This window comes from Oreochromis aureus, linkage group 14, assembly GCF_013358895.1.
Source record: "Oreochromis aureus strain Israel breed Guangdong linkage group 14, ZZ_aureus, whole genome shotgun sequence".
NCBI classification, from domain to species: domain Eukaryota; kingdom Metazoa; phylum Chordata; class Actinopteri; order Cichliformes; family Cichlidae; genus Oreochromis; species Oreochromis aureus.
In genome coordinates this window covers 39,397,802-39,422,276 of record NC_052955.1, presented here as the reverse complement: position 1 = coordinate 39,422,276, position 24,475 = coordinate 39,397,802, and the positions used below count along the sequence as shown (strand labels likewise).

Below are 24,475 nucleotides of genomic sequence, written 5' to 3'. Positions count from 1 at the left end.
AATCATGTTTTTCTTGAAGGATGCAGACTTCTTCCTGTACCACTGCTTGAAGAAGGTGTCTTCCAGAAACTGGCAGTAGGACTGGGAGTTGAGCTTGACTCCATCCTCAACCCGAAAAAGGCCCCACAAGCTCATCTTTGATGAGACCAGCCCAAACCAGTACTCCACCTCCACCTTGCTGGCGTCTGAGTCGGACTGGAGCTCTCTGCCCTTTACCAATCCAGCCACGGGCCCATCCATCTGGCCCATCAAGACTCACTCTCATTTCATCAGTCCATAAAACCTTAGAAAAATCAGTCTTGAGATATTTCTTGGCCCAGTCTTGACGTTTCAGCTTGTGTGTCTTGTTCAGTGGTGGTCGTCTTTCAGCCTTTCTTACCTCGGCCATGTCTCTGAGTATTGCACACCTTGTGCTTTTGGGCACTCCAGTGATGCTGCAGCTCTGAAATATGGCCAAACTGGTGGCAAGTGGCATCTTGGCAGCTGCACGCTTGACTTTTCTCAGTTCATGGGCAGTTATTTTGCGCCTTGGTTTTTCCACACGCTTCTTGCGACCCTGTTGACTATTTTGAATGAAACGCTTGATTGTTCGATGATCACGCTTCAGAAGCTTTGCAATTTTAAGACTGCTGCATCCCTCTGCAAGATATCTCACTATTTTTGACTTTTCTGAGCCTGTCAAGTCCTTCTTTTGACCCATTTTGCCAAAGGAAAGGAAGTTGCCTAATAATTATGCACACCTGATATAGGGTGTTGATGTCATTAGACCACACCCCTTCTCATTACAGAGATGCACATCACCTAATATGCTTAATTGGTAGTAGGCTTTCGAGCCTATACAGCTTGGAGTAAGACAACATGCATGAAGAGGATGATGTGGACAAAATACTCATTTGCCTAATAATTCTGCACTCCCTGTACTAGCTGAAAATGAGTAAATAAAATCTACCGACAGCAGCTCAAAGAAAGTTTCTACTGAAAAATATCAAGTGACAAGACTTCACTAAGCTGGGCTGAGATGCTGCTCAGGTCCTGAGGAAGTGCATCCACACTGCTTCATTTGTGCCCAAGTGAAAACCCTCCTGACGGCATCGCCACACCCCGGCTATAGGACGCTGTTTACTAAAAACATCGATTGCATTTGCAGTTATGAAGCAACTAACAGTTGAAGCAACAGGAAAACTCCCTTTTCATTCCACCGGTGTATTACAAACATATCGCTTCTTTGCATATTTAATTTTCTCTTTTATGACTGCACAAGTTAAACGACCCCAATCAATCTTTCTAAATGCTTTAACTTTAACCTACTGTAGTTCTTGTAGTTGGGCTTCCATCAAGTTTTCATGTTTAATGGGATTATTACCAACATTTCAGAGCAAGCACTGAGAGTTTTCCCTTAAAAGAAAATGTTTTGATAATCTAGATCGGGAATTCTCACATTTTTGATGACCAATACGCTAATTGATGGCTGACTGAGGGTTAAATTCACACATCAAACACATTGTGAGTTTGTACCGTGTCTGCTCAGCAGATGGAGGTACTTTTGTTGGTGGTCTATGGATTGTATCATAATATTACAAAATCTACTTCTAATTATTTTCAAAGTACTTTAGCAAGACACAATAACATACACGATCAAGTCTAAACATTAGAGCAGATGTGAGTGTTACAGCACACGCCAGTCACAGACGCATAGCCTCGAAACTTTGGACTTTAATAGCTTCACTTTACACAGAGTCAAAAAGGGATTTTTAGACAGCGCAGAGATTCCAGGAGTTTCCCTTCTTATTGCTCCACCGCGATTACTCATCAGACCACTACGAACCTGCTTTTGTGTCAGACAGATGAAATCCACATCTGTGGGAATAACCCACAGTATGAGTGGACATCAGTTATTCTGGTACTCAACTCTCTGGGTGACACAGGGCATATTTCTGACATGTTGCATGGGTCCACCGCCCCCCAGCCCTTCAGCGTCCCTCTCTGTGGATTGACCGAGCTACTTTGGTAAGAATCCCTCCATAAGGAACTTATTACTGTTATTATATGCTGTAAACCATATTCATAGATATGTGGAAGGGATGGCGTGCGCATAAGTGGCAACGCAGTATTAAGACTGTGATGCATGCAGTGTACAGTGACATCCATCAGGCTTCTAGCTGCGTTTAATCTGCTGTTGCTTCCCGGCCGCTATGCTGACACCGGTCGCCGCCCTGCAAATACACAGCACTGCGCATCTGTGACGGAGCATGGCTGTCATCGACAAATTGAGAGCAGGATTTGATAATGCATTTACAGGAGACGTGCACATGCTCACTGCTCAGGCTGTAGACTAGAGACGGTCAAATGTTCTCATCCGACACACACTCAGGGACACGAAACATCTGCAAGACTGATTTTTTTTGACCGACTGGCTTTTTTGTTTCATATTGGCAAGAGAAAGAAGGACTCGACGACTCAACAAGGATCAAACCGCCAACAACAAGAAGTTAAGCATTATATTTAATACTTATTCTTTTGGTTTAGTAAATTATTACTTATTTACTCCTGTGCAGTGATTTGTTATTCTAACTGTAACAGACATTTTGACACTTTCAAACTCTGAGTCCTCTCCAGAATAACTTCAATATGAAAAGAAAGCAGTGCTGGTAGGTCTGAGATGTATTTCGGTCATTCTTGTGTTAGTGACACAATATTCTCAACCAGAGTGAAAATAAAGGTAAATACAGCTGTTTACAGGTGCTGCTGTGATCTACAGTGTTTTTCTGGCCTTTTTCTAAAACTGTTGTCACTCCTCGAGTTTTTCCTGGGTCAGAATGTAACGCTGTGAATCCTTTCAGCCGTTTGAAACTAACTGCAGAACACGTTACTGACCTCGGGATGAACAAAAATCCTAATTTGCTTAAGACTGAGTTCAAATTCATGGCGCAGTGACATGAAACCACAGTTTAATGTGTCTTTGTGTCCTGCAGATGTTCAGGAGCTAATGTGGATACTGTCTTTGTCATGGTGGCTTTGCAGGAAGTGGAAGCTTCTTACTTTAGCTCAGGAAACCTAATACAAACCGCAACTGTTATTATCCCAGCTAACATGCAATGTGCCACACTGTGGTGTGATCCCAGCCTCTCCCAACCCCTTCCTCTTTAATTTCCCAACGCTACACTGGGCAGAAATGTTGCAGTAATTCCAAGCAGGGATGAGAACTGCTGGTTTACACTGTTCTGGGTTCAGATAATACAGTACTGGTGATTTAATTAGTATCTGGGAAAACATATAATTCATGCTGACATATTTCTATAAATGCTGCCAGTGTACATGTTTAAATATAGAAAAATGCAAAAAACGATGGCCACTTGAGGCTGACTCTGTAGAGTTTATGCAGTTTGCTGTTGTTACGTCAGCGCTTCATTCGCTTATCCAAAAACTTCAGAGTCCAAAACATCAGCAATAACACTAAAGTTATGATTTTAAGATGTAAAGTGGAGAAACTGGTGACGCTGGGATGGCTACATTGATATTGGTTTAAAAGGCCAATTCTGCCTTTTAATACTCACTTTCTCTGTCTGACACATGAACACACAATATCGCAGTAAACACCACAGTGTTGGGCTCCTTCGGGTGGACCCAAAGGAGTTCTACTTTTTATTTTTTTTACCTACTAGCATTTTCATAGTTTAATTCTTCCTGTAAATCCAAAAAACTCTGCTAATGTTATTTTTCCTCACAGCCTCCATTCTTTCTACACCGCTGATCAATACTTCCAGGCTCTTACCCTACAGGCTAGTCTTTTTGCCAACCTCAGTTACCCAGCTGGATCTGTGCTGCAGTGTTATTGAAGGCGATGTAAGCTGCTGAACACCCCAGTAAAGCCCTAAAGGCCTTTTCTAGTGCTGCCTAATCCACCTCATTGTGTGACGCCCACCAGCTATTCAACAAGTCTTAACCTCTCACGCCCCCAACACAATCCCCAAGCGCTCTAACGTCGGGGATCTTTTCCTCTGGGACTGATGTCACAAGGTAAAGTAATATGATTATTTACAAGGTGGTTTTGTCTGATGTGATGTGTAGATAATGCTGCTCTGGAGTGAGGCCAGCGAAGAAACGGAAACTACCACGAGGTTTGACTGATATAGGCTTTTACAGAGTGGCTGATCTGAGTGTTACTATGTGGTGGCTTATCTATAAAAATGTCATTTTTAATGCAAAAAATTTGAAAGCGCGCAGCAGATGGGACTCTTGGGATACAGCGTGGACTATCCCAAGGAGAAGAAAGCTCTGAGATAGTAGTTTAACCACCGGAGGTGACAAAAACTAAATCTTCTTCACCAAGAAAACTCTTTTTTCTCAACACATGTAGAATCTAAACCATGTAGGCCTTCTGTCGCTACAAATGATGACTGTAAGGCTCCTGGGACTGAAGCCATGCTCAGGATGACATCGGGGGCCAGTCTTCAAAAGAAAATGCATGTTAACTCAAAACATGGATATGAAAAAGCTGTCAGTAAACCAGAAGCGTATGCCACAGTTGGGGATAACGGGGAGGTTTTCCAGGCTGGAGTTGGATGACTGCGGGGATGGGGGTTCTCGGCAGTGCTGAAGGAGGAAAATTTAGTACATTTTGGAAATTTGTCCTCAACACAATCCGACAGACACATAACAACACAGCAGCAAGTTAATACCTCATCAGCCGTACAGAGGGAATGGTCCGAAACGCTCCAGCCTGAACCCTCGGCTGTGAACAGGCCTAATCCTCTTACACTCTCACACAAACACATGCAGACTTTCATTTTTATTCACACACACTAAATCTGCTCTCACAGCACACAAATATTTTAGCGGCTGTGAAAAGTCCTCACATCTTTTCACACTTGCACATCACTTCCTCTACAAGTTAATGGGATTTTCTAGTTTTTACTATTTAGGTGGTATTAGTTAAATTTAGTAGATCACCTCTACGGTTTGGGATAGCAACTACATCAAGTACAACACACACCTTTATTTTCCTGGTCACCTTTGGTTAAGTCTGACTAATCTGCAGGTTTGAAACCTGTCTTTTCGACTGACCGCTCGTGCTACTTTCCCTGTCAGATGTATTTGAGTACAATGTTATTATTGCCAGGATGCGATTATCTCCATGGAAATTAAACACCATCTGCTGAATGAGACTGCTGAAATTGGCAATCACAAAAAAAATCCAGACTGTGGACTTTGAAGAGTTTATGTTAATCAGTTATCCCAATGTCAAGAACTCTGTACGTTTTCAGTTTACAGTCTTCCCAACATGACCGACTAACACGCGTGTCATTTTCTGCCTTTGTCTGTGCTCTTATGTACTGTGAAGGAGAAATGTCCTCACGAACACAACTGCATGTACAGAGCACTTCCTGAGGCCCCGACTGGCAGTGTGTCAGTGTGTGTCATGTGCCTGTTATGGTGAGATGAGACACACCACTGAGAGGAGGGGATCAAAGAGAATACAAAGGAGCTTTTAATCAGAGGCTCTGTGCCAGCCAGACTGGGTAGAGTCTCATCCATCCTTCTATCCATCCATCCCTCTTTCCCCCTGGGAGGCTGGGATGGGGGCAGTAACCCATAGCCATAGTATACTTATCCTAGCTGATTGTTTTTGTGTTTTAACTTTAATCTCACCATTAGCTGCAGCTGCCTCTGATTAGTGCTCTCACGTCACATTCCAACCCCCCAACAGTGTCACACACGCACTTATACACATGTGCATATGCTAACTTGTGTGAAACCTATGTGAAAATTGCTTCACGTCATCATTATGGAGCAAAGTCGGGTTACTGCTAGCTTGTAATGGTGATTTTTCATACTGTCAATGAACAAAAGACCAGACTCTTTATTAGGTACACCTTGCTAGTACTGGCTTGGATTCACTGTTACCTTCAGAAGTGCCTTAATTCATCATGAAATAGATTCAACAAGCTGCTGGAAACATTCCTCACAGATTCTGGCCCATATAGAGACAGTCATCACTGCAGATATGAGGCAGGATGATTTTTGAATGTCCAAACACATTCAAGACTCACCAGAATAGGCAACATTTTTCCAGTTTTGGCGAGCCCTCAGTTTCCTGTTCTTAGCAGACAGGAGTGGTACCTGATGTGGTCTTCAGCGTGTTGTGCATTCAGAGATGCTTCTCTACGTATTTTGGTTGTGACAAGTGGTTATTTCAGTTACTACCGCCTCCCCGTAAGCTTGAAGCAGTCTCCGCTGACCTCTGTGCATTTTGGCCCATTTCTTAAAGAAATATGCTTTCTACTCAAAGAAGCAGTGATTCTATTCTCTATACCAGCGGTCCCCAACCTTTTTTGCGCCACGGACCGGTTTATGTCCGACAATATTTTCACGCACCGGCCTTTAAGGTGTCACGGATACATACAACAAAATAAAACCAGTCCCGGTACCCAAAAAAAATAAAATTTATTCATGACACACAGGAAAAGACCCAGCGAAACCAAGTTAACGATAAGTGTGACCTTACATGGAGCTGCCCTTATCCCCAATGGCAGAGTGTAGGGGCTCGAACCCGAAACAGGCACTGGCATTGGGCGCAGTCTACTTCTGTGCTTTAATTTTGTAGAGTGACCAAAAAATGTTCAATCAAGCAAATTATTTCAGTCTCAACAACAACAAAATGTGAGGATAAACACAAACGAAATGCTTAAGAAGTTTCAAGTCATTTCATGAATGACTAGAATGATGCAACGCCATCAGGCCTTTGGAAACGGCTACAGGGGTCAAAATATTCAGAATCAGACACCCACATTCATCATCTATAGTAGGCTACTGGCATACCGTAGTACACTGACAGTATATGTGAAAATGTGACTAATAAAAATGAGCTGCACATATAAAAACATTTAAAGTCACTGCATGAATCCTTGCTGTGCACGATCCTTAGAAAGCTGTCCAGTTGGAAGACTGAACCCACATTAGTGGGAAAGCTCATTAAAATCTACCGGAGATCATCCTGATGCGCTGTGAAAAGCCAGGCTTAACACACGCTCCTGTGTAAAGGACATCACACATTAATGCGGCTGGAGACACACATGCCACGTACAGTATATCAGCAGAGATGGCATGTGCAACTGAAGCCACGTGCTGCCTGGATCAAGCTCAGTGAATTTGTTTTTATGTATGCTGGCCAGTTGGTGTTAAAACAGGTTAATGCTGCAGGCCTGGATTCATACACATACATCTCTCCTGACTAATTACAGAGGCAAAGAGATGCTTAAAATACATTTAACAGCACACTAACAGTGTCCAGCTCACATATTACCAAGCTGCCCTCTGAGAACGGACGACGGCCACATGCTCAAACGCCACGGGATAAACCGCAGCCCCATCAATCATGATACTCAACAGGTAGCGTGATTAAGAAGCAAATGCAAAGGAAAGTGATTCATGGGGCTAGTTCAGGCCTTTGAGCAGAGACTTTCTCTCTGTCTTCTCTGACCCAGCAGCTCCATATATGCAGCTAACCACAAGTTTCCCAGCAGCTGCTCATTAGGGTGTGTTATAAGGAGTGCCAACAACAGTCAGGGACACTCCTGACACTCTATGTGGGCCGCTTTGAATTAGGGCTCTAATGAAAACCTAGTGGTGACCCAGCCTTTGACTAGCTACTTACCCAGAGCAGACCGACAGCCGCCACGCCACTGGACACTGGATGGAAATGCTTTTATAGGCCGACTGCTGCACTTAGATATGGATCAAAACACAGCAAACAGACCCAGACTGGTCTCTCAAGTGAGTAATGTAACAGCAGTATGCCCAGCACGCAGTTAGTTGCGCTGAACTGAACTGCAGATTAAAACACATTTGTATTTTCTGAATGTAATGATATATATGTGGCTTGGGGAAAATTACGACATGTTACAAAGTTTCTTATTTTTTTCCACAGTTCAGGTTCTTCAAATCTGAATCAGCTCTTTGAATCAGTAAAGTTTAGTAGCAGCATTTCTCGATGAAGCAACAGATTTGATCCATGGTGTTTGAGGTAATTCCACACACAGAGGGTTTCCTTCAGCGATAAATAACTAAATATGTCTCTGACCTGTTCCACTCCAGCTCCAGCTCATTAAGACACCAAGACCTCTTAAGGTGCCCTGTTGTATATGGCACCAAGATAAATCACCAGGTTAGCTTCAGATCCTTGTTAGCGGGAGCGATCATGGATCAGATTTGCTTCGGCACATTCTCCAGTAACGTTTTACAAATTCATGATGTGCCACTTTTTGGCTGAGTGTCAGTAGATACTGAAGCTCTTCACATGCTTTGCTGTTTGTTTGGCCATGACTCGCTGGGCCTTGTCAGTTAGGTTTACACATATCCTCGGCTAACATGAGTATGAGAAAGTGCGGTTATTTGCTTTATCTGCCCGCTGGTGCACACAATCACAGAATACAGATATGAAGCTCAGTGGGAAAACCAGGAATAAATGCGCTGATAAATATAACCAAATCAAATGCCTCCATAATTATCACATTGCTCACTGAAAGTCTATTGGGCATTAAAATTATGCATTATATTCCATTATATTCCTTTCTTATCCTTGATCATCATCAAGAGAACATCAACTAAGGAAATGTATTTTGTGAAAAAAGCTGTTCATCCCTCCAGAAACGTTCGGTCACTCATCTGTCTCGTACGTGAAGACGTTTGTGGAAACTGTCATTTCTGTGCATTTTAAAAACCACCTGAGCCTCATGTAGGCATTTAAAGTAACAGCAGCTACATCAACAGTAAGCACATTGAAAGAGTTCTACTTGTGTAAGCACTTCATAAGCAAACTGCCTATGGTAAGGAACAGATCGTCCACTGTAGCCCACTGAAATATCCCAACGTGAACACGCAGACATAGTTGCACACATATGGTTTGACAAGCTTGTTGGGAGACCTCTGTCAGTGGTTTTGGACAGGAGGGCTGGTCTCAGCTGAAAGAGGTAGCTGGTGTTGGTGCCCACTGAGAAAACTGACAGACAGCACATCGTCAAGAGGCTGTCGCTTATCATCGCATCAAATATGTGAGCATGCCAAAATAAGAGACAGATAAAGCTGTACACTGTGTGTGTGTCTGCATGTGTGGTGGGGGACCAGTTCAGAGTCGTAATGGGGCTGGAGTCAATCCCAGCTGTCATATGGCGAGACAATTATAAGATCCATAGATATACTTTATTCTTATTATTGTTACATTTATTGTATTTGCGTCTTTTCTTGTGTATTATTATTGCATTTGTTTTTGAGACATTTATTGGCTGCTGTGGCTCCAGTTTCCATTTAGAATTAATGACATACTTACTGCATCACTATTTACATTTTTGTAATACAAAGAAATAAATCAAAGCATTCAGCACGCATCCCAAAACAGTTTTCAGCTTCACAACTAAAAGTATTCCTTAAAGTAAATCCTACCTCCAAGTATCAAGCACAAGTCCTCGAAAACTACCTATAATCTGTATGTTTAACTTTCTGTATATATAGTTGCACATATGTGGATCATTAGAATCATACCCGTGGTTTCCTTGGTTGGGTCAAATATGCTGTGAATAAACGAAGAAACTGTAAATTGTATTTCCTCCTCATCATCACATGCTCAAACTAACAGGCAGTCTTCTTCAAGATTGTTTTCAGTCTTGAAACAACGACTGTGCATCAGTCACAACAGAATCGCTTTCTGTTTTAATAAAATGTCAGCGCTATCCTGCTTCTGTATAAATGGAACCACTGCAGTATTACAGATATATAACACACCTTCATGCAAACCCACACACAGACAAACACCCAGGTCTCTGCAATGCTTTTCTCAACAAGTGTGAAACCAGAAGAGCAGCAAATGAAAGCAAACTCATGTAAAACTACAAAGCCAGTAAGAGGAACTAGGTTCCATCAGGCGTAACACCAGTGCAGTACCAGTACGTATGTACAGGTTGGCACTGAGAGACAAACATACTGTGCAAACACAGACACACACAAACAATCACCAAAGCAGTCAGCACAGGGTCAACAGGCTGATCTGTATAAAGGTGCATGGGTCACTGAAAGGCAGCTGAGACACAAAGACGGGCTTCCATGCATGTGCTGTGTCTTTATATACAATAGAAACGCTGTGTTTAAATCTTTCACTTATGAGTTTTAACAAACAGAAAGATCAACTTTGGGTAGAAAAAGGTCAGCTTTTAACTGAGGATTTCACCTCCAAGAATTATGGTTTCCTTTAACTGCTTTTATGTAAGGCCCTTTGGCTCCCTTTGAACAAGAGCACGTAGGTCAGGACAGCAAAGGTCTGCATCCTAGCAGGATGCACGCTCGCAAACCAAATGTGCATAAAAATGATGTGCTGCGAGTGGTGCAGTCAATATGTCATATGTGTCATATCCTAATTCAGCTTTACAGGAATAAACTACATGATTTAAGAACAAAAGGTATATTTTACACACTGACACATTTCCACAGTACTACACTTTAATCCTCAGACTTCCTTTCATTATTACCTTTTAAATTCTATACCTGCTGATATTTTGTTCTTTTTAGTATTTGAGGTAAACTGGTGTTGTGCTGCTGAGGGGACCTCCCCAAGGGATTAATAAAGTTCTATTTTATTCTATTCTACAAACAGATTTTAAGTGCACAAAAGAGCAGGTGATGTGTGTGGAAGAGTACTCACACACACAAAAACAAATAAAAAAAATGCAAATTCTGTTCATTTCTTTATACCAGCAAGTCCTGCCCCATTAAAATTCTGTAAATTTTAAACTTTCTTCTTATTTTAAGGTCTTATTATTAACTGTAAATATGTAAATATGGGAAATTTAAAAAAATCAGCTTTTAGTCATTTTAGTTTAGTTGTTGTTACCTGCTCTTTAAATATCATATAGGTCTATAGAAACCTGCTTTTCAAGGATTCGTAACTTTAAATATCAAACTAATGCAAAACACAGTCTGACCAAAAACCCTGAAACATTTAAATCTTTACTACATCCCAGCGACAAACACGTTTATTATGGAGAAAAACAACAAAAACAAGCTCCTGACAAAGACTTGGGATGTTTAAAATGCAGATGAAAATTTGTTTTAACTTAGTATTATGAGGTAACTGTAACAGCTCTTGAGTCATTAGGCCACTGACAGGCAAAAGCAGACTCTAACTGACATAAGACATATTTCCATTGTGAGAGGAATGCAAAGAGGCAGAATGAAAACTCAGACGGGCATTTACTCGATGGACACCGTTCTGGTTTTTGAGAGTGTTTGAAAGCAATAAAGGGTTGGAGTTATTTCTGCTTGTCCAATAGGAATTCATAATTTCCTAAAAGTAGTCCCTGTAATCAGGATAAATCAAGGATGGTTTTAAAAATCTTATAACATAGAAAGAAAAAACTGCCATTTAGAGGCTTGGAAAAAGAAGAGCTAACCATCTCGTGCAAGCTTCCTCTCAAATTACTGTCAGTTTGTAACAGAAGATTATTGCACTCATCATTGGGATCATTTTGGTTCATTTCCCAATTACTGAAATAGACATCCTTGTATTGCTTTTGTTTGCATTTAAGTGACATCGAGTAGAAGAGAGAGATAACATTATCTCTATAGCATCAGCATGAATCAGATGCTTTTCATACACAAGCTCTAATTTTTTTTAATATGGCGTAATCATGGACGGGCTTTCATCCAGGACAAGTGGCTGCACAGATCCTCAACACGCAGAAAGCGAGTAGTCTGCATTAGTATAGACAGAACATCATTTCTTTCTCTGGCTGTGTTCGAGTCGGTCAGTCCTTCCCTCCTCTCATGGAGAAATGGGTGTTTTCAAAAGCCTCTGAGGGATGGAAGTCTGTAAAAGGTGCTAATGTGTAGAAGCTGTCTCATCCTGTTTCACATTGTCAGTGTCAGTAAGGAGGTTATTTCCTTGCATTACAAAGCCATTAATGCACTTAGAAGAACAGAATAATGTTGGGAATCATTGGAGTTAGTGCTTCATAAAGTGCTGAATGTGTTACGTGTTAGCCATTTCAGATTAATATTTATTAAATAATCTTCATACATAGCAAATAAGTGTTTGAAAGATTGGATTAGAGGTATGAAACGTGGCCAGACACGTCTCATAAGCAGAATGGATCCAGGTAGATTTTGGCTGGGAAGGTCTTTTTCTTTTTCCAAGTCTCATTTCAGCCTGCTTTTACAATAACGCTCATGGAAGATTGTAGTGGTTGCTTGCAATAATCCAGTCAGACTCAGTATATTTTTTTGTTGTATCATCAGTCACCCTAAAAAATGAGCTACATCTTAAACCAGTTCCTACAAACATATACACAAGCCCACAATGTCCAAAAGAACAGCGGTGTAAGACGGTGAGATTCAAAGACGCGCTCACCGTGGACAACAGCGCAAAATAGAAACAGTTCATGTCAATCCATCCCTCTAATTCCTGACTCGGGGATATTTACTACAGTTCTCGGAGCAGGAGACTGAAGAGTGACGTTTAGTCCAGTTTTTAGTGCTTGAATTTACTCGGGGATGAACTCTCTCGCTAAAAGAGGACCTTCGCTAACAAGTTTAAGCCAGCACTCCAACATTACCATCCGATCCAAAACGGAAGTGGTCCCATTTGATCCTATTATTGAACTGGTGGGCAGTTTCCAGGATTTGGGCATGGTGAGGGAAAATCTTCAGAATCCAACATCTGAGGAAATGGCAGTCGAACAAACGATGCTGTCAAGGACTGATAGGCTGGGAACAGGCTACGTCCTGATGCCAGACCCTGACATTTCTGTTTGAAGAATTGTGATTAGGTGATTTAAGGGATAAATGCTACACTAGTACTTATATAGTGCTTTTCTACTCTAATTGACCACTCAAAAGGCTTTTTACTACAAACCTCACTGACCCAGTCACACACATTCATACAATGACTTTTTTTTCCTCAGCCACAGAGTGCATCCATAACACGACATGGGCTTGCACGGCTGCATTTGATGTCTTTAATATTGGTCTTTGGAACAAATATGAACAGAAATGGTTCTTAAATATCCTGAACATGACTGTGAAATGTAAAACTGAATGTTTCAACAGATTTGTATGCCTTTAGTTTGTGTTTTGGTTCTTCCATAAGGTGTGCTGCTCTTGAGCTGCCACTATTTTTAGCACTATTATAGCATGTCTTCAGCATTTCTAACTATTAAAAGGGTTTATAGGACATACAGTTGTTGGTATCAGCTAACCTATCCAGTGGTTTTTGTGGCTCTACTCCGGGGCCTGCCTGAACTCTGCAATCAAGTGCCTCAGTTAGGATCTTAACTTCTTGGGGTGATCGTGGCTCAAGAGTTGGCAGCTCGTCTTGTAATCAGAAGGTTGCCGGTTCGAGCCCCGGCTCGGACAGTCTCGGTCGTTGTGTCCTTGGGCAAGACACTTCACCCGTTGCCTATTGGTGGTGGTCAGAGGGCCCGGTGGCCCCAGTGTCCGGCAGCCTCGCCTCTGTCAGTGCGCCCCAGGGTGGCTGTGGCTACAATGTAGCTTGCCATCACCAGCGTGTGAATGTGTGGATGACTGAATGTGTAAAGCGCTTTGGGGTTCTTAGGGACTAGTAAAGCGTTATACAAATACAGGCCATTTACCATTTCTATATGCTACCATGACCCAATTTGATTCAGCTGTAAGTATTCATCAACTTCAAACATTTCTTTTATTTTACAAATTTAGATTTGTGACCAAACAAACAGCTTATATGCAAACTTTCACTCATCATAGCATAGAAAGAGCACCTAACGAGAAAAGGCTAGTAACGATCTTCTCATGGCCTCTGATAGTGAACTCATCTCTGTACTTATCCTGCTTTACTACTGCTATCACATGTATTTTACATTGGAGGCTGGAGTACACTGTTGGGATTAAATGAAATGTGCTACATTGCTTTATAACGTATTTATCTCATACAATTTAATCTATGTGAACATGCAGTCTACCTCCACAAGGTGTCTCATAGGGTTCTTTGATGGGACAGATCATTTCACATTACATGAGTTTCCCTTTGGCAATATTATAAAATACATTTCCACTGCTATGCAGATGATACTCAGTTATATTTATCTACAAAGCCAGATGACACAAATCAGGTGGTTAAACTACAGGCATGTCTTAAATATATAAAGGTCTGGATACCTGTCCTCTCGTGTATATTCCATTTTCTTTTATCAGCACAAAAAAGTCAAAAGTATCCTCTCTCAGTATGATGCTGAAAAACTAGTTCCTGCATTTGTTTCTTCTAGACAAACTGTAACTTTGTATTAACGGCTGTCTGGAAAATCTTCCATTGATTTAAAATGCCACAGTGAGAGTCCTGACAGGGACTACGAGGAAAGAGCACATCTCTCCTATATTAGCTTCTCTTCATTGATATTTAGTAGAACGGGAGTCAGAGTTTGCATACGCTCAGCTAGTTACTCTTTTCTCTTAAAATGCTGTAACTGGAATAAGAGTCAGACTGTACTGGTTGTTTTCTTTATCTGGCTCATATATCAATCACTAAATAATATGTAACTACTGTACAAATACAAATGCAATCATTTACTCGTGTACTGCAGGGACATTTTTATTAGGCAAAACTCAGTTTATTGTTTGCTGTTTTTATATGATTTTCTAAGAGCATACCTCAAAAATTGATCTCTCTTACTAAAATTGCACTCAAACAGCCAAGATTAGAGCTAAAAAAAAGAAGCACATTTTGAAAACAACCTTTCTGTTTCTGTAAATGTATTTTGTCATTTTTCAGCTTTTCCCTCTGTTCTCTCTGCATTTATGCAAACAGACGTGGTCCACAGTTGGACATTTTGTTGACAGGAAACTCCCGTGTTCGAAGAAGCCGCCCTCGTTTGGCTTAGCTTAGCCGCTTCTCCATTATGTATCCTATTACTTATTCATGCCACCATATTTTATTAATAAACACACAAATACATACCCATATGCAGACTCATGTGAGGACAGATTGCATGTGTGTGTTATGTACAGCATGTCGACATGAAATTGAGGATGTATCAGCGACAGCTACCTGCTTGCATACCTAGTACTTGCTTTGGTCCTATTTCTATTATCTTCCTTCTATTCTCTATGTTACTTGTTAAGCACCTTGGCATACCCGTGGTTTTTAAGTGTGCTTTATAAATAAAGTTTATTATTATTATTATTATTATTATTATTGCGGGATTCCAGCAGAACATAAGCATAGGTCTGTGTTGAGTGCATGAGTTACAAAAACACATCACCTGAACTGCATATTACCAGAATTTGCAAGTATTCTGATATTTTTCAGTACATGCTGAAATAATGAATATGATGCAATCTGCTGGGTTATACAGGCACGGTAAAAAATATGACAGAATTTCTAAAGTGTCTTGTGTTTTGTTCTTAATTTTACACCAGGGAGGAAGCTTACATCGTTTAAAGATTCAAAAATGTTTTCATATCTTAAAATCCTGAAGCACTTTACACAATGAGTCCTACAGGTTTGGATATTCTTAAGGAGTCCAACAAAGTGTTGTCCTAATGGAATAAAATCTGCTCCTGACACTTCCTTCAGAAGTGGCCTTCCTGAGCTCTTTGATGGTTAATCGAAGGAATCAGATAAATGAAGTCATTCCACAAACACATAAATGCTGCACAAAAGTATTTATGTGAAGAAGTAAAGAAATCTTGAGGGTAATCTTCGTATCCATCCTGCTTTTACAACTCTTCACACCTCAGTTGGTTTCAAACACAGATTCCAGTGTCAAAAGGGTGTAAAGAGAGAAGATTTCAGGTGCTGTCAGACAATCCAATATACACAGAAGCACTAAGGCTTCTTTTAACAGTGGAAAGCTAGAAGCTTATGTTTTCTCACTCGTTCAGCGCCGATGCGTCAAAGAATACACTGAGAAAGGGGGTTGTCTTGAAGTGAAGAACCATGAAATCATAACCATTCATAGACTGAACGTGGATTACAACAATTTCAAGTTCACTTATTGCTCGGATTCACTTGAACTACAGGTTTTTGTGCTATTATTAAAACATGACATGTATAAGATATCATTAACATCTTAATAATGTAGTCCCCTGATGTGTCAGCGGTACACAAAGTAAAATAACCTTAGCCCACGTCTGGTATCTTTACCCCAAATTTCAGACTGCTACAGTATCATGCGAGCAGAGCCGCTAGTATCAGCTGGAGTGACAGTTTGGAGAAAATGGCCTGCGTGCAGTTTGAGTGACGGGTCACGGATCACGGCGAGTTCACTGCTCGAGTCAGCAGAGCGACAGACGCTGCTGCGACAACAAGTATTTCGCTGCGTGCTGCTGCCGCCGCCAACGGTGGTGAAGCAGATTGGGTGAAGTGGATGGCCTTTAGCCACGAGTCCATTTTTGACTCTGTGCACAAAGTGTTTCCCCGCTCCTCTTGTTGTCCGACCAACCCAAAACAGACACGGGAGCAGGGCTTTAAAAAGCGCTTCCCACCACTCTAACCATCTTCCTCTTTCTCGCCCTAATTCTCTCACTCACTATGCTCTCCCTCGCCCTCTTTTTCTGTGAACCCTCACAGCCCTGTGTGTGTGTGTGTGTGTGTGTGTGTGTGTGTGTGTCTCCCCAGAGCGAGCTGTTAAGTGCAGTCTCCCAAAAACTCCACAAAAGCCCATTTGCAGTCCACACAACATATACACAAGCGCAGAGTGACACTGACACACACAGACACATATATACACACAGTTACATTCACACACTGAGTATCTCACACATGCAGACACACACACATGCACACTTTTCACACTTCCCTCTGGGCAAACAAGGCAGAGTGGCAGAAACGAGGCTGGGATAAATGATACAATGATATCCAGGCCTGACTTGTCAGTAGAGTTGAGAGAGAGGATGAGGAGGATGAAGAGGAGGAGGGGCAGGCAGTGGTAGCTCTGAATACAGGAATTATTCTTCAGCGTCTCACCGTGTCGCTACACATTACGCTCAAACTTTGGCCTGGCAATGTGGAGAGGGAGGGAGAGAGAGAGAGAGAGAGGGAGAGGAGAATGAGAGGTGGGTGAAGCGCTGAGGGGCAGCTATAATGACCACACTCTGCTTTCACACTCTCCGTCTCTTCTCTCAGCACCGCACTCTCTGGCCTTAGCTAGCCTCACATTCCCTTTTCTGTTCTTTCACTTGGTCCCTGACATCTTTTCCCCCTCTCTTCCTCCCTGCGTTTGTTCTTTCGGTCTGTCACGGCAGGGCTGAGTAGCTTTCAGGGAGAGAGTGCACTCATTTGCTCTCTCTCTCTCTCCTGCTTTCTTCTCTCTCTTTGGTTAAAGCGAGGGGACAACTTGGCCCTCTGGGCATGTCACAAAATCATTAACTAATAGTTTTGAGTTAGTCAAGTATCCAAATGGTGCGTGTGGTCCGTTGCATATTGAGACTGCATTCACAGCTATGTTATGCACCACAGACGTAAGCTGCCTTTAGATCGAAGCGTCCAGAAAACCAGTAACTAAAGACTGGCCATGTTTCAGTCAACTGAAATTTTAGACAGAGAAAGACTTTACTAGGTGGTTAGGGTAACATTTTGAGTAGGGATGTCTGATTCATTATTTATTCAGCCAGCCCTCTGGACAGATTGAGAAAGACTTCGAGTTCATGACAAATCACACTGGCATGTTGAAAACCTAAACTATTATGTTCGACTCGTTTGAGGAAACCAAAAGCAGACACGTTCAGCCCTCCGATGCCTTTTCCTGTACTTCTGCTGACCAGTGCTTCTCACTGATGTCCCATGCAATTATGTCTACCGGTTGTTGTCAGACCACAGCCAGTCAGTGAGCTTATGATGGAGCTGAAGCCGAGTTCATATAAACCCTCTGTGAGAGTTAGTATGTGCAGGTCTGGAAGAAATCGGTAATTATGACACTTCAAAACATGCACCAGATCCATCCTCCTATACCTTTGGATAACTGATTAAAGGAAAAACATGGGAGTGAGGCGTTAGGCAGCACTCTCAATCACCAGCAACAAAATAACCAAAGAAGCAAAGATTTACTTTTATATGATACACTGAAAATGCAGGACAGAGCTGTGCTCTTTAGATTTGCTGTTTCGAGCATTTTTACATCCTTATTCATGGGTCTTCAGCTGTGACTGATAATACGGGTAAACTCTGTCTCCTAAAGTTACAAGCATTTCATTTAAAAATGATTTTTATTGCAGTATAATAAACACAGGGTCACAGATATGACTTAGTCCTTAGTAATTTGTAATGCTATTCCAAAAATAACTATGTCACAACTACGATTCTCATCTTTAAAAATGATACAAATAAATTTGGCTTTTACTGGAATAATTATGGAAGAAGCCTTTGTTCACTGCACTCTCCAAAGTAGAGTACAGCAAACATGTGCCTGAGGTAATAAAACAATGAGTTGAAAAACGAGTTTGGGTTTGATCGTTTAAGGACGTCTCTTCACTTCCTGAACAGCACATCTGCACGACTGCTTTCAAGATTCTGATCAGCTCATGTGAAAACCATGAGTGACAGGACAGATCCACACAAAGTTTTAATAACTGACCAAACAGCAGAACAGCATGTCAAAGTGAACAGCACAAAAATCCAGAGGAACAAGTTGTTCTGGTTAAGCTGTCTCCATTTCACCTGCAGGAGTCACTTCCAAACTGTGGCTAATAGTGATACAGCTAATTCTCTTAGTCTGACAACTAGGTTTTTAATAAAAAAGGCATTAAAAATGTGAGGACGCTAAAATCACTGTGAGATAACCTGATGACTTGTTGTGGTTTGTTACTATCAGAAAGTGCCACAAAAACCTGAATCCACCCAGGAAGGCTGGTTTTAAAATATCCATTTTGCAATTTTGCTATTTTAATATGTGGTGTAGTTGTGCTATATATTTAATGCTTAGCTGATGGGAGCCAAAAACACTTTTTACCCCCAAACCAAAAATTGCTTAGTCCTGACTTGCCTTGATAGCACAGTCATATCAAAGAGAAAGTACACCCTCATTCATTTTTAAGGTTTTAAATGTCGGAAATAATTTAAAAAAATCTTCTGCCCCTTAATAGGTCTTACAATTCATTCTCTTCTGCTTATCCTTATCAGGGCCGTGGGGAGGCTGGAGTCTATCCCAGCTACTATAGGGCGAGAGGCGGGTACATCCTGGACAGGTCACCAGCCTGATGCAGGGCTAACACAGACAGACACACAAACTATTCGCACTCACACCTACGGGCAATTTAAAATGACCAATTAACCTAACTGCACTAACGCAAACACGTGGAGAACATGCAAACTCCAGAAAGGCTCTGGCCAGGTGGTGGAGTCGGACCCCGGACCCTCTGAGACATCAGAGCTAACCACCGACGATCACAGATTAAAAAAACACAACATATTATGCTTCGTCATTTGTCATATGTCATTTATGTGAAAAAAAGAAATGGACTCTGGTGTACTGATTTTCAAATCGAGTTGATTAATTGATCATCAACAAATGTGTTGACCTCTGTAAAAGCAAAGGTCTTTGCAGTTTGGAGATCTAGAGCATTCCACTGACTGCCAAGGAGTGAAGACATCACCAATGATCTTAGAGAGATCTGTAGTTTCCAGTTAATCTATGAAGGGTTATAAGGCCCTATCCAAAAAGGTCTATTTGGTTTTAACTTGAGAAAAATCATTCACAAGTGGAAAACACTGACAGATTCAAGTGTACTAGGAGAGGACCTCTTCTCTCTAAAAAGAACATGGCAGCACAGCTTAGGTTTGCAAAGATGGATCTAACCAAAACACAAGATTTCTGGAACAATGTCCTTCAAACGGAGTGAAGACCAAAGTGAAGATGCCTGGCCAAAATGCACAGCACAGCACAAACGCCTCATTTCAACTGGACTTGGACCGCTTGCAGTCACTGAGTCGACAAAGACCATGAAGCCATTTGTTGGACAGCTAAAGCTTGGCTGAAACTATGTCATGCACCAGGACAATGATCCCAGCTTTGGAAAGCTGGAAAACAAAAGAATCGAGGTGTTCACTGTATCTTTGTTTTTGTTAAATAAATATTGACACTGTAATGTCACGTGTTATCATGTGTTATGCGAGTTATCTCATTTTAAGACCTGATAATGATCAGATAATTTTTTACTATGTCTCTGTATGAAACAAATCTGAAAAAGGTAAATCAATAAATAACACTGATGTATCACGAAGCACTATGTGAAACGACTTTTTGTGTGGAATCTTTGTACTTTTTTGGTAATGACTGAAACAAAAGCTAGCATTATCTAGTCAGAATCAAAGCCTTGTTTCCTTCCTACTTTGACTATGTTTCATTCTTACATAGTTGTACAAGATTCTTTGGAAAAACAAACAAAAAAAAATTTTGCTCAGCACCACTAGCTGCTTACACGAGAATTTTTACATTATCAATAAACAAATTTGGACCAAATATAACTCTGTTATATCTGTGACAAGGCCAGCACGATGGTACTAGGAGCTGTAGCAGATCATGGTCAAAGCTTGCTTGCATGTTGCTCTCGTTGGTGTGTGTGTGTTACTGTATGGTTATTTATGTATGTTTAGTACTGAAGCCAGCAGACGTCTGGACTGATTGATAGGAAAAGAAGGACCTCCAAGCCTGAGCAACCCCCAAATCCTCCACTCATTCCTGTATATTGTTGTTCTTATGATGGGTATCAGTGTACTAAAACAAGGCCGAATAGCAAAGAAACCAGTCAGTCGGCAGGATAATAACATGGCTTTGTGTGAAAGGAGTACGCAGCCAATTCAAATACAGGATGTATTGTGCGACCATTAAATCACACAGCTGTCTGAACAGGCGTGCAGTCTAGTTTCCATGTTTCCGTAATAGACCAATTAATGAGGTTTTCTATTGAATGATTTATATATAATAGCAAAAAGAGGCTATTCATTTTTACACAAAAAATTAATTTCAAAAAATTAACCTATTTTTTTCCTGTGCAGCGTGTTTGTATGACTTCAAGCTTGAAGAGCAGACACAGATCAGATACTTGGTCTCCAAGTCATATCATTCACAGTCGGAACAAATGTGCTCAGTGCATATGAACTTTGGTGACGTCACACTAACATTTACAACTTAAGAGTTCCTTTGTCGTCTCAACCTGCCATTTCTAACTTTTCCCTGAAAGTGTCTGATAATCTGAAAATGTGTTCCTTTTAACTGTGACAATATTATTATATGTTGGAATTATAGTCCCAGAATTATTTTGAATTTGCTGGAGTGTTTGCTTTATTTTTCACACAACCTCTAAATATAGTGCTGTCAACATTGGTTTTACTTAGAAGCAAACGTTTTTTGTTTTGTTCTGCTTGTAGTTTTACTTTCAAAGACAGGTGGAACCACTATCATGTCTGCATAAAGGCGTGCGTTCCCAAAATAAGATCACAGCAGACTTGGATTTTAGCTGCTAAGTGGCTATCATATGCGAGATAAAGCCCTTGGAGGTCACACTGACCTCAGAACAGGTCCTAATTAATAGTAAAAGCATTACATTTTTTTGAACCACTCCACCACTAACCACTGCTCCGCCACAGAGCCACGGCACAACGGTTAGTGCTGTTGCTTCATAGGAAGAAGGCTCTTGGTTCAAAGCCTGCCCGGGGCCTTTCTGTGTGGCGTTTGCATCAAGTATGAAGCAGACAATACAATAAAGCAGTGTATAAATGTACTGTTAAATGTGGGTTGTACTCTAAAGTGCTTTGAGTGGTCAGTACAACTAGCAAAATACTGTATAAATAATAGTGCACTGGGGGTTTATTTTTCCCTAAGAAGGTGGGCGTCATGGTGAGTGTGAGGTTATGTGTGAACCCGGTTGGCAAAGCCTTGATCGTCCCTGTGTATAGACTTGAATGTTGATAAAATGTACACAACAATTGTAGTTTAAAACCAAATATTGTGCAGCTGTCAGTTGACTGTATCACTACAAAGTCATTTCCCATTTAAAGGAAGCTCCAGTCTGCTGGGGCAGTTGCCCTGATTAATAACATATAATGACAATAATGAGAGAAACTAACATGCTAACATGCTAATGTGGGGGAATGTAAAGCTAAAGAGGCAATAATCCCCTTTGAAAGAAGTTTGGTTTTATTCAAAACACTACATCTGAATGAGAAGCTCCAACTTTTGGATTGTGTAAAAGTATCTGCAACTGTAATAGAGGCGAGACCCATATAAAAGATATCTGAAGAGTAGCAACACTCTTGCATAACAATTTGCAGCTGCCATCTTAAGTCCAGGCTGTCAAAAGTGCCGTTGTTTGACCGCACAATTTTAAAAAAGCTAATATTATGTCAGTAGCTTCTGGGAAGCTGTATTACTCTTTCCCTGTACAGACCTTCTGTTGGGGAACAGCACATCATTTAAACTGCAGAGATGACAGCAGCAGTTTCCTGATCGTTACACAGAGGTACACTTTAACCAGGAGACATTTTTCTCAGTGTTTTGAAGACAAGATCCAAATCTGAAAATTTAACAGAAAAATAATGGGCTCATCAACCAATTATTGCCCACAGGGACTAATAAGCAAAGCAATTATGCTGCTTTAGAAATGAGTAAGAGTAATGAGTAATGTATTACATTTTTCCAGTCAAGGGCCCAACACCAGTTAGATGCATACAGTAGATTACAGGCTCTTGGCAGTTGCCAGTGGCATTAGAACAATAAAGCATTATATTTGATAGGTTGTTGTAATATACAGTGCACATTCATCAAATGGAATAGTGGTCCAAATGGAAAAATAGCATGCTATTAAAGTGCAATGCTGTCTAGTGTAATATTGATTAGTAAATGGGGTGAGAGAGATAAGCAGCAAGGTGCCATCTCTTTAAGATAGTTACAAGTGCTAAAACCAACATGCTTCCATATGTTCCAACAAACATACACACAGCTCCTTTGTTAGAGAGGAAACCCTCAATCTTCACCGAGAAAACACATCAACAGATATTTCCTACTTCAAACCTTCTTTATCTTTTAGAGACTTTTTCAAACACATACAAAGCAGCGCATGAGCCAATGTTTTCTCTGAAGTGATAACATCAGAGGTTCAGTGGAACTCTCCCAAAGCCTACATACAGTGTGTCACCCAGCCAGAAGCCTACAGTCGAGGCTCCAACCAGCAAATTGCCAATTATTAAGTCAGGGTGACTGTTTGGATCACTGCCTGCAAGTTCATAAATAATAACATTTCTAGAGGTACAGCAGGCCAGTCACCTGGACAGAGCCATATGGGACACACACACACACACACACACACACACACACACACACACACACACGTGCAAAAACATATAGAATGCACACATGTGTACATGCAAATTCAAGTAATTGCAAACATGTGCATACACTACAGAGAAAATTATAGACTGTGTTTTTCTGCTAATGCATGTATGTGAACGGTATACAACTAAAAAAAAAGTAAAGGCACACACTCACTAACCTACTTGTATATACATTTAATATATACACATTATACACATACACAGTATATACACATTCGCACATACTGCTTAAAAATGAACATGTGGAAAGGGTAGTTAAAATTCATGCATACACAAACACACACAGGTGCGCTTGTGTCTATTAAATCAAACACTCCACCATTCACACACACACACACACACACACACACACACACACACACACACACACACACACACACACACACACACACACACACAAGGAAATGCACTCAGCCTTTTTGTGTTGATAAGGCTCCCCTAAATATTTGTGTTGAGTCGGGCTTTGAAAGAGCCAGCTGAGTTCTGGGCTGTTCAGACGCTCTTGCTATTATTACTATTATTATTATTATTATTATTATTATTATTATTATTACTATAATTGTTATTGTTACTCCCAGTTTCTTTGAGCTGGGCTCCAACAAACATTACATTTGACCTGCAGGGTGTGGGTGGTCCCCTGGACCCTTCCCTCATCAATCAAACAGGGTGAACTCAACACACAGTCTGTAGCAAAATAACATGAAAAACAAATAATGTTCAATGATATTCGGCTATTGGCTACACTGCTCTGTGCTATGACAATAAAGTGAGTCATAAAGAGTTAGTGCTCTATCCTGTGCTCATCACTCAGACAGAGAACGTCTTGACATCAGATCAGGTATCAGATAAACAAAGCTAGAAAGTGATGTGGTTGATCTGAGTTGGACATCAAGCATTATATGAATTTTAATTGACAGAAAACTATGCTAAAGACTGAATGTACTTTTATGAATTGACTGTAAACAGGCTGTCATGAAGTCTTGTAAGTATGTAGATGGTGATAAAGTTTGAAAATTGATGTGGTTTGTTCAAGTACAATGTTTCAATTCAATTGAATTGTAAAGAGCATCAGTTCAGGCTGAGTTTCAGAATCGGAGCATTTTTCAGAATAATATACTTTCTTTAAAGCCT

The 24,475-nt window shown here is 40.9% G+C and overlaps 1 protein-coding gene across 1 annotated transcript in view; it reads right to left on the bottom strand.

The window, feature by feature from the left end:
- Nucleotides 1-24,475, bottom strand: part of bcas3 (BCAS3 microtubule associated cell migration factor) — a 316,950-nt gene that overhangs the window by 2,247 nt on the left and 290,228 nt on the right. The window lies entirely within an intron of this gene.